This window comes from Fopius arisanus, unplaced genomic scaffold (assembly GCF_000806365.1).
Source record: "Fopius arisanus strain USDA-PBARC FA_bdor unplaced genomic scaffold, ASM80636v1 scaffold00066, whole genome shotgun sequence".
NCBI lineage: Eukaryota > Metazoa > Arthropoda > Insecta > Hymenoptera > Braconidae > Fopius > Fopius arisanus.
Window position 1 is genome coordinate 350,745 of NW_011887805.1, and position 13,853 is coordinate 364,597.

At 39.1% G+C, this 13,853-nt stretch overlaps 1 protein-coding gene and 1 long non-coding RNA gene across 2 annotated transcripts in view; one reads left to right on the plus strand and one right to left on the minus strand.

Moving 5' to 3' along the window:
- Nucleotides 1-895, minus strand: part of LOC105269261 (uncharacterized) — a 63,210-nt gene extending 62,315 nt beyond the window's left edge. The window contains exon 1 of the long non-coding RNA XR_892419.1: nt 95-895. This is a non-coding gene — a long non-coding RNA (uncharacterized lncRNA). The remainder of the gene's footprint in view (nt 1-94) is intronic.
- The window catches only part of LOC105269260 (uncharacterized), an 83,997-nt gene that overhangs the window by 48,677 nt on the left and 21,467 nt on the right, over nt 1-13,853 (plus strand). The gene's annotated exons all lie outside the window — the stretch shown is intronic.

Below are 13,853 nucleotides of genomic sequence, written 5' to 3' on the forward strand. Positions count from 1 at the left end.
TCAGGCAATTCCAGTGAATTTTATTAAATTCTAACTTATTATTTTTGACAAGGAAAAATCGACTGGTAATTTATTTATTTATTTATGCGGTCACCTGTGTATTTATAATCCAATGGGCACACTCAGCTCTCTATTCCATCACCACTTTCTTCGTAATTATAAACTTTCGGATTGATGAACAAGTTATTTTTTCACACACAGTCTCGAGGCACATCATAAATTCAAAATTATTTCCATTGGAAAAAGACTATCATTGAGATTTTATCAGCGAACCATTTACTCCGACAAGTATTCCAATACCCCTTTTATCTTATTTCTCAAGTCAAAAATAATTGAGAAGAAATTTAGCCGACAAGACGAAATGTTTCGTAAGTGGGACACCCGTCTATCCCGTTCGAGGAGAAAAAGAGAAGGAAGTGAAAATTGAGAAAGGATCAAAACAAAAATAAATAAAATTCCGATCCTCAGCGGACTAACAGGAGTTGGATTTGAATTTCATATGTATCTGGAGCATCAAAAAAATTATCAAAACAAGAGTGAAGTGGAAACCGTTGGATAAAAAATTCAGGGATGACCAGAGGATTTTTTAATTAGCGGGAAAACGAGTGTTTTCAATTGCTTTCAACGATTATTCGTATTATTTTCATTTAATCAGCATTTGCAGTGAAAATTATTTAATTATCCGGATACACTTCCAGGAGATGAAATTTGAAAAATTCATTACATCGACACACACACGCACATTTTTGAATTTACTGAATCTGTTGGATTGATATACCGTTAAAAATGAGAAATTTTATCGATTCCGTTCGAAAGGAAAAATTGATGGGAATTTTCCTAGACGCGCAGAGCGATGCACTACGTCTATGTCATGCCTAGAAAGTCGGCGTTGCACTCTTGTGGGTGGGGGTAGGCGTTAGGGTTCTTAAAGCTTCGCGGTTTTTTTCAAAAGCCCCTCACAGTACCTCCCCCCCCCATTCTCATTGCAACAACCCCACCCCACGTCTCCCCACCGTTCTCCACCTCCTCGTTTTCACCCATTCGTGCCCCTCTCCACTGCATCTATCTTCCCCACCACGAAAATCCCTTCTTTCCCCTCTTGCGACCCACTATTCACTATCTCCCTCAGTCCTCAGTCGTATTCCCTCTTTGCAGTTTCAACACAGCTCCACTGACTCACGAAAAAAAAAAACAACGACAAAAGAAAATATAAAGACACAAATTGCACACTCACGTACACATGAATTTAACACATTCGTAAAAGTCTAACTGGTTAGACCCAGCTGCACATTCTCCCGACCTCCCAATCTATAAACGCAATATATATTAAACGTTATGGAATTTTGTGAAAATAAGTTTCGCAATGTGAAAGTTTGCACGAAAAAAAAAAATGAGGAAATAAATTTAACAAGTGGATATTGTCTTCATCATGGGTTTTTTAATCTTTACTGTTTGAATTTTCTTTACAAAATATTTAAATCTTCCATTTTCGTTTAAAAAAAAATCTGTTTATCCCCTGAACTAGTCATGAAATTAATCTTCGTCATAAAAAATGGAAAATTTGGGATTTGAATCAATTTGGAGGTGGAAAAGGGGGGAAAATGGAGAGGGGAAATAAAACTGCCCATTCGTATTGCTTTGGGATTTTTTATCGAGGTAGATTAGGGCTGTATTAGGGTAGGGCCATTTGTCCTTGTGATTCTGGTTCATGGGGTCACAAGTACATTCATACCTCTTCCAGAGGGAAGGGGAGATTGCAAGAAAGGACGACTGCAAAGGTACGTAAAGAAAAAGGGAGGAATGGTTACGAGGAAAAATATTCAGTTGACGTTGGGAAAGCTGGTGATTTTTTTTTACACGACACGTGTGCCATTATCCCGATGGTATCACATATCGCGGTTTATTATGGCTGAAGGGATGAGTGGCATTCTCCAGTGACTGAACAAATACACACGTCATTCTGTAAAATACACTTTTTAAACAATTCCGGTGTTTTACTATTTTCTGATCTCCGGATATTTGAATGGAGCTCTACCGGTGCGGAATCAATAAATATGAACTCCAGAGTCTCAGGAGATATTACCAGAATTCGTTTGATGTTGAATATTTCCTCAATTTCCATCACTCGTTCAATAATTCCAATCGGAAATCAGTTTCTATTTCAGACGTAATACCATCAAAGAAGATGGGAAATTAATTTTCCCCTGAAAAGAAGTCGTTATACTTGTATCGTTGGGATTAATCCAGCGACATTTTCCAGTGGAATAAAATTCGTGTCTGACGTTCATGCCTGATTAATTTTCTAATTAATATTTACGTCGGGTAAACATTGAGTTTGAAAAAAATGAGAGCCATTCGTATGTAAAAATTTTACATCGCTGCCAAGTTCTGTCAGGGGATATAAATGGACAAGTCTCCTTCAACTTTTCGAATGATATCCCCTCGAGAATTTTTTGGGTGAGATACTGAGACACCGTGGTCTCCACATTTTGTACTTTCTACTTCAACTCTTATTCTCCCCAAGGCGTAAAACCCCGAACAATTCAAAATCGATCACGAAAGACACAGCACTTTAAGAGTTAGTTTCCAAGATTCTAAACTCGATCGAGCCCAGTACATCAGTAATTCAATGCGGCCCTTCCGAAACTTTCACCGATTCCAACAAATATTTTCAATTAAGCCGAAGCAAACTTGATCATTAGACCAAGATTAATTGAAAGGCGTAGGTGAGAATGAATTGAAATGCTAGAACAAGGTGAGCCTTGATTCAATCAGGGTGAAAATTAGAAATTTGAATTGCACTGGAAACGCTGACAATGCAGTTGCCCCAGATGATTCGAGCACAGTGGAAAATAATGAAAGAGACCGAAAGGAAATGGAGGAAAGGCTGGCACGTCCATTTCTGAGCTCATTTCACCCGAAGATTGCAATGTTTCCGGTTGAAAATTTTAGGTTTAGACCCAATGCCCGGTCTACACGCTTCCAGCACCTTCAGAAACCCATTCTAGCCTGTCCAACCTTCTTGCTAACCTCACTTTAGCATTACTAGACTCAATTCATGCCAAGGCTGACTGGGTGCGTTGCCCCCTATTGCCCCTATGCTGCCGTCACTGCAGAATACACCAGCAGGCGAAAACTCCCTCTTTCCCTCTTTCCAACAAGCATTTATCTCGCTCTCTCCTCCCACCACCTTGCAGCCTCCTCACTACAACGTTGCACACCCAGACAGGTCTTGCAATTGCCTTAGACCTTTAGTACATGTGCCCAATTCCACTTTACCTCGGGCTTTCAAACTACCATCGAGTCATGAGACCTCACTCTCTTCTTTTAGTTCTCTCTCGCGAAAAAAAAAAGTGGGAGTTGTCAGTGCCTCCCACCGACCCCGATGCAACTCTCAATCTAAAAGTGATATTTAAACCGTAAATTCCAGCATTCCACGAAAATTCAGGCCTAATTAATCCGACGGAAGTAATGAGACCATTGCTAATTTAATGGATTGAGTTATGCATGAATTCTAGATTTTTCGGTGGATGAATTCGCCTCTTTGAGGTATTCCGAGGGTACATTAAAAAATTTTGGTATTCTCGGGAACGTTTCAGTAGATTGGATCCCCTGGGGCTGATGAATCATTAAGACTGGCAATCTGGGGTGAATGAGATGTGAGCGAAGTGCAGAGACGAGATGTACCTCTGCACTGAGGGAAATTACGCAAACAGCACCAAGCTATACAAATTTATATAACAAGATTATTTTTCAATGGACGCGCAGTTTTTCTAGAGTCATCACGCCATCTTTTAAATAAATTATTTATTCTATTTACGAATTTACGACGACTCGATACCAGAATTCATCGTAACGTCTCGTAAATTTGTTCAGAATACAAGTGCGAATTATTATTCCGTCGCATCGATACCCGTTCAATTTTAAAATGAGTCTTGCCAGTGAGAATTGAGACGTCTAAGATGTCTTTCATGTATGCATTCAAGATGCACGACAATCCTAGTTTATTATGCATGCACACGAAATTGACGTAGCACGGAGGAAGGAATGACCTTCCTTCGAGGGATTAGAATGAGTGTGCTTGTGTGTAAAAGACAGAAAATACCTCTTTCCCTAAATGGAAATTCAAGAGGGGAGGGAATTCAAGACGAAAACTGCGTAGCACAAGTTTTCCGGTGTCGAGCTGTGGTTTCTACAAGTGCAAATGCATATTGTGCTGTTCCCAATAAAGAGAAAGATTTATTCTTCTCTTTCTTGAGGCTTCCATTCATTCATTTGCAATTATAATTTTCCAATATTTTTATAGTATCACGTGATCGCGCAAATTTCTCTCTACGATGAATTAATCCGAAAAATTCAATGAGTTTTTATGTCGGGTGTGCATTTGGATTTTTAATTTTAACTTATGAATGCTGTCAAAGAACACTTTGATGATATTGTAATTACCGAATGATTCACGCGTTTATTTGTCGCATGCTGAAGCGGAAAACAAGGAAAATTTGCCTTTAGGCTCTGGCTTTTGTGCGGAAAAACTCATTTTGAAAAACAAGCATTGGAGTTAAGCGTGAATATATTAATAAACTCGGTAGCACAAAAAAGGCTTTGTACCCGTAATTACGCGCTTGTTAATTTATTTTTATCTTTTTGTCAACTTTATTATTTCATTTTATTTTTCAATCCGATGAGTTCTCACTTTTCTGTGTATAATGTATATGCGGGTGGAATTTTTGGATTGAATGAAATGAATGGAAAATTGAAATGACTGAGTAGACTGGAGAAAAAAAAGTGGAAGCGTGGTTAAAGTAACAAATATAATTTGAAACATTTGGGAGGACGTAGCCCACACTGTCGCCTATGTAAATGGGTGGCTTTCATGACCAGCTGAATAACTGATAGCCCACTCGAGCTGATTGTGCCGATGGTGCTGCGAAGTATTATAGCGTGTGGCAAGAGCGATGCATTTAATTCGTGCATTTCGAAGGAAGTAGGTCGCAAACGGAGAGACTGGTTGAATTAAAACGAGACAGAAATAATGTAGAGAAGGGGCTTTGAATTGAGGAGGCGAGCAGACTTGAGAGAGCACGTGGAGAATTTTTTCTTCCGAGAAGAACCACCAATTGAAAACTAACACTCGAGAGTGTAAATCGTATTGATACATTAAAAATAATTTTAAATAATCCAAGGTCTTGTCTCCTTAGAATTTGAAAATGAGGAATTATTCAAATTCATAATCCGGGTGAAAAAAAAATTGTAATCGGAATATTTTTTCCGAATTTTCAAAAAATTTCTGGAAAACTTTTCAGAATTTTTTTTTATGAAACAGAAAAAAAATCGGAGAACAAAACAATTTTATTTTTGGGAAAGGCTTTGGAAAATTTTTCCAAACTTTTCCCAAAAAACGATTGTTTTTTTCCCCGATTTTTTTTTATTTCAAAAGAAAAATTTTCTGACAAGTTTTCCAGAAATTTTTTGAAAATTTAGAAAAAATATTCCGATGACAATTTTTTTACCCGAGAAGTGACATGAAATTTCGTTTTATGCTAGGGAATTACGATATGCCATAAAAATGTTAAACAATTGCTTTAGTCTGGAGGAAAAAAGTGACTTCATGATTATTAAGCTAAGATATACATTTGATAAGATATAATTTTTTGAAAATTGTAAAAAAATTACTCATTGAATTGCATATTCGTTTTTCTGAATAATCGATGGTCCATACAATTTGTACATTGTCACCTGCGTTTCCCATAACCAGAAAAAAAAATCGTTGAATACGAATAACCAATTCGTTCGAGCTTTTCACTGCCACCCAATTTTTCATCGACACATAGAAAATGAATGCCCTAAAAAATTCATTTCCCCCGTTGCAAATGAAATTGAATGTTATTTTCATTTTGTCAGTACTGGATTCTTTATTCCATTCACATTCACTCCAACATACATTTCCTCATATTTAGAGGTCACGGACGCAACACACTTTCAGCATTTCCCCAATAACAATGAGCGAGATGAAAAAAAAAAAACGTAATGAAAAAAAAATACAGCAATCGACTCTCACATTACTCATACCACGCTCATAAATTTCCGCGTCCCTCAAGCCGCAAAAAATTATTAAAAACCGCATTAGAGGCATTATTTTTATAAATAAAATCTCTGATTTTATCCATTCCATTCAACTAGCTGTTATCCCCGACCCAGTGCATTTATCCAGACAAAATGGCACATTAAAAATAAATTTTCTATCATATGCAATCAAGCCGAAATAAAATTCATCGGGAAATAATTTCCCATCGATATCGAAGTGATTACATATTTTTCCTGTGAACGGCGATATTGCATAAAAGAATAAAATTTCACCGACGAATGGTTCTCCCGGGAAAATAAAAATCGTGGAAAAGACATGCGTTTGTGACACAAGGGGAATTAAATTCTGCGTCATAATGAATTTTCGTCGACCGCAAATGTGGAATAGCAGATAGAATTGTACCGCGAGTAACGCGACTGTAAATACATCTCATGTGTATTCGTTATCTCCGAAAATTTGGCACAACTGAATTGAAAATTCGTGGAAATATCGTGAATTACGCACGCGAGTCGCCAACATAAACTGAACGAAACTTTGCCCGCTAATTGTGTCGTAGTTTGCGTTCTGAAGTCGACGTTTTGTTTTCGAGTGAAATTTCATTAATCAGAGTGAATGCAGTGCCAATGAAATACGGGAAAACGTACCGACATTTTCCTCATTGTTTCGAGATATGATTCAACAATACTTCCATTGTATTTCTAATAAAGTATCGGTATGCGAGTCACTCGAGTAATTAGTTTATGGTAGACGCGTCAGTTATTTCTCTCCTTTTGTTTTCAGCATAACTTCTGCGCTTCCTGGTTCTCCCATCCAGATTGTACACGATTTTCCGTCTCTCTGCCATTCGCACGTTCAATGTCGCTGTTTCGGAGAGAAATTAATGAATGAGCGGGGGTAGACGCGTCGAAAAAATGTGAAAATCCCAGAGCTTCAACTTAAAAGCTGTTAACTGCTCCGGAAAACGAGGAGAACCAATCCCAGTCGCTCCAGGTACATACAGAAACCGAGGAAATAACATTCTACCTATATTGACATGTCGCGATAACATCGGCGTCAGTGACCCCTATACATACTCAATAAACAACTTTTTTTTTCTCATCAGCTTTTTTTTGTCACTGCTAGGTATCGGGGAAATGGATTTGGCGATGAGATATTATGTTTTCGACATGCGATACCGTTTTTTAAATATTCGGTTAAAAGGTATCGAGGATATCGAGTGTCGCCAACGCAAAGTCGGATGAAAATCATTTTGATTAAAAAAAAAATTTACACAAAAATTTGAATATGCCGCGTACGCCGGAGCAATAAAAAAATTTTTAATGGAGTCTGATCTGGTTAACCATTTTTATGGGGTAATAGGTAGAGGTATTTGCTGTATTTTATATGAAATTCATTCATATGTTGAACGTGAGATAATCGGGGCTTCAATCCGTTACTAACACTTTTTTCCCCGTGTGGATGAAAACGTTTGGGGCTTCCGACAAGTTTCCCAGGGAAGCTCAAGCACCCTCAGCCTCCCGTTCTCATGCGATATTGGAAAGTTGGTGGTTATATCGCATATAGATATACCTCGAGTTTGCTGTTAACCGTATAGTTTCATTGAAGCACACCAAACGCGCCAAGGTAAACTAGTGCTCTCGCACTTGTGGTGCATCTTTTCCTTGAGCTCTAACTTCTCATCTCTCCCCCTCGTCTCCTACCCACTGCCTTTCCCCTCAACAAGTAACAGTTATTGCCGAATAAAATAGTCGACGTACGAATTACGTTGATCCAATGCAATCCACGAAATATTCGACAGCAATTACGGAACAACAACGAAACAAGTGGGAAATTGCTCTTTTATTGCACGTTGGATAATTTCTTTTGATAATAAATTAACAATACGCGACCGAATGCATTCCTGAATTATTATGTCTGTATATGAAGCTATGAAACTGTAATTGTAAGCTCTAATCAAATTTAATTGCAGTGCAATATCTCGGTAAATCGATGGATACACTAGTGCCCGGTTGGAGATTAAATTTGATAGATTTGTTATGTGAAAATTTAATTGATAATTTTTTTTTTTCGCAAGGGAAAACGGATCGATGATGCCCACTCGTCCATTAATGATAACAAAAATAATGGACTCGACGGTTTTCTCAGGTTTCACAACTGTTAACATAATTCCATCCGTGAAATTACGGAAATCAACTTTGCTCTTGCTTCTGCTCACTATACCGTATTTCACGTACAGAATGAGGTTGAGAGGGTAGTAACTTCACTTTGACTCATCTTCCCTCAACTTCATAAAGTTTCATCTTACATCGAAGGAGAAAGAAGGGGGCAGAGGAACAAAAGCAATCTCAGATAACGCGTGATATCATTTCACCTTCTAAAAACAGCGTAATGAGATGTTCTCGGATCCTTTGTGCTTACCATTTTGCTGGGTTTGTTGGTGTATTGTAACTTTATTACGGGGTAAAGGTGTTTGCATTCTTTTTTCAGTTACTCAAGGGTTCATTGTGGTGATCATAATGGTCTCTTTAAGCGAATTACGAAGAATAATGGTGAAAAAATTGTTTGGATAGAATGGTTTTAAACTTTCATCTATTTGTGGTGGACAAAGGGGTTGTCCTGTTCAGCAATTAGCCATTAATTACACGATGGATCACTGATGAAGAGATGAACCAATGCAGTCCTCAGAACATCATAATGAGAGTTTTTGTTCATCTCTTTATTTCACTGGGCCCTCGGTATTTCTGCACACGCACATCCGGCCAATTTCGTCTCCTTTCTCAATTTTCAAACGATCATTAAGCTTACCTGTCAAAGAACGGTATACCCTGTGGCTTTTTTTGCCTTTCCAACCAGATACATTGGAGATGCTGTGCCCGTTTTGTCAGTGGCGCAGCAACTGCTGAATGTCAGTTGAAATTCAGTCGTTAATTTTCAATGTGCAGCGTGGTGTTTGTGGAGTTCCTAAAATTAACGAAAGCCATTCGTATTGCCTTGGGAATATCACCGGAAATAAATAACTATTCTCATGACCAATTTAATCCTGGGATAGCGATAATTATTGATGATGAATTCGTAGGGATATTTTTTTTCGTCCTTCACTGGATTGCGCCTGCTATTTCTATCTCCATAATTTTTCCGATTCCTGAGGTATCTTCTGTTACAGCTAGGGATAACGTGTATACTCTCGTCGATTTTACGATGAGATTACCCATCCCGAATTATCCATTCCCACGTGGTTCGATGACGAGGCACAAAACCACAGCAAAATATGCTCACATCTATGTGTGGTATTTTCCTATATGTGTGTTAGTTTCACTTTGTACGATGGGCTCGCTGAATTTTCGGGATGTACTCAGCAATAAATAGAGACCCCCGGTGCAAAACCGGTTGGCGAGTGTTTTTGGATGGACCTGAAGGAGGCAAACATGCATCGTGCTTTCTACACGCGCTCATGCCAGATTGCAAGAGATCCGCATGCCTCGGGCTTTTTCAACTGTGCACAATTTATTTTTTTTTTACCAAACCGTTTTTTTTTAATTATTATTCTTACAAACCAGATATTCCACTGAGTTTTTCGAACTCATTTTAACGGTATTCATTGAATTTTTAATAACACACGGGGCAAAATACCGAGGTGCACATGGAGAATAATTTTATTTCTGTTCGTTAATGTTAATCGTTATAATTAGAAGGCCTGTGAGATTTGGCGAATTTCAACCCCTCGATTGTTCTCAATTGTTTCAGAAATATTGAAAGGTGTAATTACCCAAACCGTCAGCTGGTGATCTTTACCGCAATTCTCTTTTGTCGCTCATTTCCTGTTTCCCATTGCACCCACGTTTTAGACTCAACTTCCAATCTCCTCCCACTACCCTCCCACTTCATCGTTGTTGGACAGTTTCTGATATCACACCTGCTCAGATGTTACTTCATGGAAAAATAGTGCAGCCCAAAAATTATCACATCGAGTCAAATATCAATCAGTCTTTCGTTTTCGTTTTAGTGCCATTTTTAAGAATCTCTGAGATTATTTACAGTATTACAATGGAATATATGTATGTGTGTATGTGGATTTCTTTTCACACTCGACACACCGATAATATCGAACAGCCCTCTGCAACCACGCGGCATTCCTGCACTCGACTGATTTTCACCGGAGAAAATACGATTCGTCTGGTTCAGAATCGATAGATTCCAAACTCGATTTCGTTTATCGGTTTTTTTTTATTTCCCTCACTAAGTCGACGTTGAAGTACCTATTGTTAATTCTTTCGCCTCCCTCGCTCCTTTTTCCCCATTGTCTCCGACAAATTGTAAATTTTTCTTTTTCCCGGAATTCTCATCGAAACAATAGGTCTCCTCGTATATCAATAGCCAATGACATGAAAAAAAGAAGCATCGGATTCCTTTCTTCCTCAATTTACTCAACGCCATTTTTTCTACCTTTCCCCCGGTTTCATGCTTCCCCCCCCAAAAAAAAAATAACATGGAAAATCGAGGTGCGACAAAAACAGCAACTGGACAGATTTGAAAACCGACAATTCCATCGCTGAACGAAAAAGAAGTGAAAATAATTTGCAACAGTCCAGTGCTCATCAGCAGCCGTCAATCTTCCCATACCCGGGTTGTAATCCACCGCAGGAGAAATTCACAAGTCGAATTTCGTCGTATCCACGGTAGGTTGAGGCAAGGCGTACACCCCCTGACAAACTTTTAGCCGCAAAAGAGTGAGGCTGAGTGATTTGAGATGAGAAGACAAGGATAGACCTGGACACAGGAGAAAAGAAGATTTCGGCCCAGGGCCGTTCTTCCATTCTGTCCATCTGTCCGTAAGAGTTTTGGCCGGGCAGGAGAGGCCAAAAACTTCTCCTTCAGGGTGACTGACCCGCGCGAGGGTTCGTTGCACCGAGACCGCGGGCCCTCGTTTCCTTTTTTTTTTTCCTCTCCGGCCCCTTCTACCCATTTCAGCGCTATACTCTTCTGGTCAGCGTACCTAAGCCCCAGCGATTCTACTACATACCCTTCCTTTTTTTTCTCGGTTTCGCTCTTCTCCCTGGCCATTCTCCTCATCCTCCTCATCCTCCTCATCCTCCTCATCCTCTTCATCCTCTGCGTGCCACCAAATGCCACCCCCCTCCTCTCCTACGGCCCAATAGGCCCTCCCCGCTCCTCCCACCATGTAAAATTTGCCCACCAAAAAGAAATTATAGTTATTTATCGTCGAGCTCCTCGAATAGTCGGTTATTTCGCGGTAGTCGTGCTCTTCCCTCCTCGATGATCCCTCCCCTCTTCGGGGGATTCACGATGAGGGGATGGTGAGGCCTCCCTCCCCCTTTTCACCCTCTTCATCATCTCCAGGGACCACAGAGGCAACTTTGGTCACTCGTGGGAGGGGATTGTACCACAGGAGAGGAACCGCAGTTCTCAGTGTTTCTCTTCGATTTTCTTTTTCGTCAAATTTTTTTACTCGCTCATGAGTTTTGCCCTTTTTATTCTGAGGTTTTTCAACGTCAATCCCCTGTCGCCAGGCCAAATTCCGGGGTTGAGACTGGGTATTATGGAAATTATCATTTTCGACACCCGATGCAGAATTGATAGATTCGCCTGCGGCTGGGTTTTTATTTTTTCGCTCGGTTTTTTTTTTTGAGGCGAGGACTCCGACGTTATACAAACGATAATACGCCCCCGGGTGCATCGGCCTCGGACTTCCTATTGCCACGTGGTTCCTCCTCTTTCTTTCATGTTTTTCTCGTTTATTTTATTTTTTTTTTTGGAGTTCCTTTTGAGACAGAAATTACGGAATTGGTGTCCAGCGGATTCCTGGGTGGCTTGTCAGAACAATTTTTCAACACTCGCCCTGGAGACATCATCCGCTTCCCTTTCAGTTCTTCATTCATTCAGAGAGTCTATTGTGCTTGGGATTTTTTTCACTGGGGTATTTTGATGTTGCGAGATTGACAGGTTAACAATCGTAATTTCTGGGTTAATCGTGACTGAATCGAACAGAATAGACGGTGCAATTAATTAATATTACTTTGTTGGTTATTGCGGAGTTGGAATATCTTTAAGTGCTTTCACTCTGCAAAATGACAGGGCCATCTTTTTGAATTCAACCCCTCATTTCTTCACCGTGAAATGAACGAAAAATACGGGTGTATTTTGTGCTGAGTTCGCGTGTTTAATTTTCAAACGAGTGCCTTCAACTGCAGCAGATGCTTTGAATATTTTTTTCCAATTATGTCTCATCTACATGTTTTTGCATGCAGTCAATTATCTAAATCACTGCCTGGATTCTAAATTGTAAACATCGGTTGAACACTCTATTATGTTATTTTTTCGCTTTTAATCATACGACTTGGAGTTTGAGGAGCCAATGGGATTTTTTAATGCAGCATCATTGCAGGCTCCTTGGCTTTTCCAACTTTGAAATTTGTCGGCGTTTTTGCTGGCGCAAAAAATGATTGAAGAAAATTTCAGGAAAAATTGACGGAGCACTCACGGAAAAACCGGATGTGTTGTCATTGATTTTCGAGTAGATCTTCAGCTTCGTTGTACGTTTTGTGTCTACGTCGAAGCGTCCACCAGACGGGAAACGAAGCGTTACGTTTTGCTCTGACGCTGCTGAACGCGAAAAAGAGAGAATACAAATAGATGAAAAAAAATTAGCTGGAAGAAAGCAGAGAAATTGGTAAACCAGAGTGAAACTGAATACAGATATGTATACAAAGAACTGGAAATGGGATATGGAAACAAAATGTACTTTAAAAGCCAGTGAAAAGAAAGGAAAAATGAAACTGTACAACTTTTTGTTTATCTTGAAGGAAAAAAAAGGCTCAAGTCCACGGGAAACAAAAAATTGCACTTGGCGATGCAAATATTTTATGAATATTTCCTTTTCCTTTTTTTTTTATTCAGAAAGTATGTAGGTACCAGCAGGAATGGATTTAAAAAAATATGCAGAGCCGAGAACTAATACGCGGGGATGTGACCTCCGCAGAATCTAGGCCGTGATATCGCTCTAAAAAATAAAATAAAGAATTCATGGAGAAATTGTTTGGGAATCATGTGGTCCGGGGTTTTGGTCGCTAAACAGGAAACACTGCAGAAATTATCGACGCTCGTATGAACGAAATGATAAGACTTTTTTTTTATTCACGAGATGAGGAAAGGCCATGGAAAAAATATATACTCGAATCAAGTACACTTTATACTTTTTTATTATAATATTGAAAATGGTTTGATTTTTCGATTGGAATTGACTGATGCCTTTCACGTAACCCATTTAGATAACAAATTGCAGTAAAAATTTGTAATTTAGGGGAATCGCCCATCAACAGTTCAAAAACTGCATTAATTACTGTAATGGTTCAATTACGGATACCGGGTAAAGTGCCCTCTCTCATCTCTCTCCAAAATGAATCGACCAAACTGTCCGTAAATTACGTGTAATCAGAGCACCAACAGCAGCCCCTGAATTTTTAATTAATCCTCAAAAATTCTACGCTACTCGAATCGATAAACAACACCTTCCTGAAATTCTCATTAATCAACTCGAAAAATCCCCAAAACGGTGGACAAACAAATAATCAAAACTTTCGAACTAAAACTTTAAATTGAAAACATGACAAACAAAAAAGCAATTACAGCCAAAATTACCCCGCATTTAATAACCAAACAGTGGGAAAAGCTCTTCCTTCCTCTGGCATCTGAAAATAATCCTGAAAGGAGGTCACAAGAAACTTTAAATTGAGGAGTGAAAAAAAAAAAA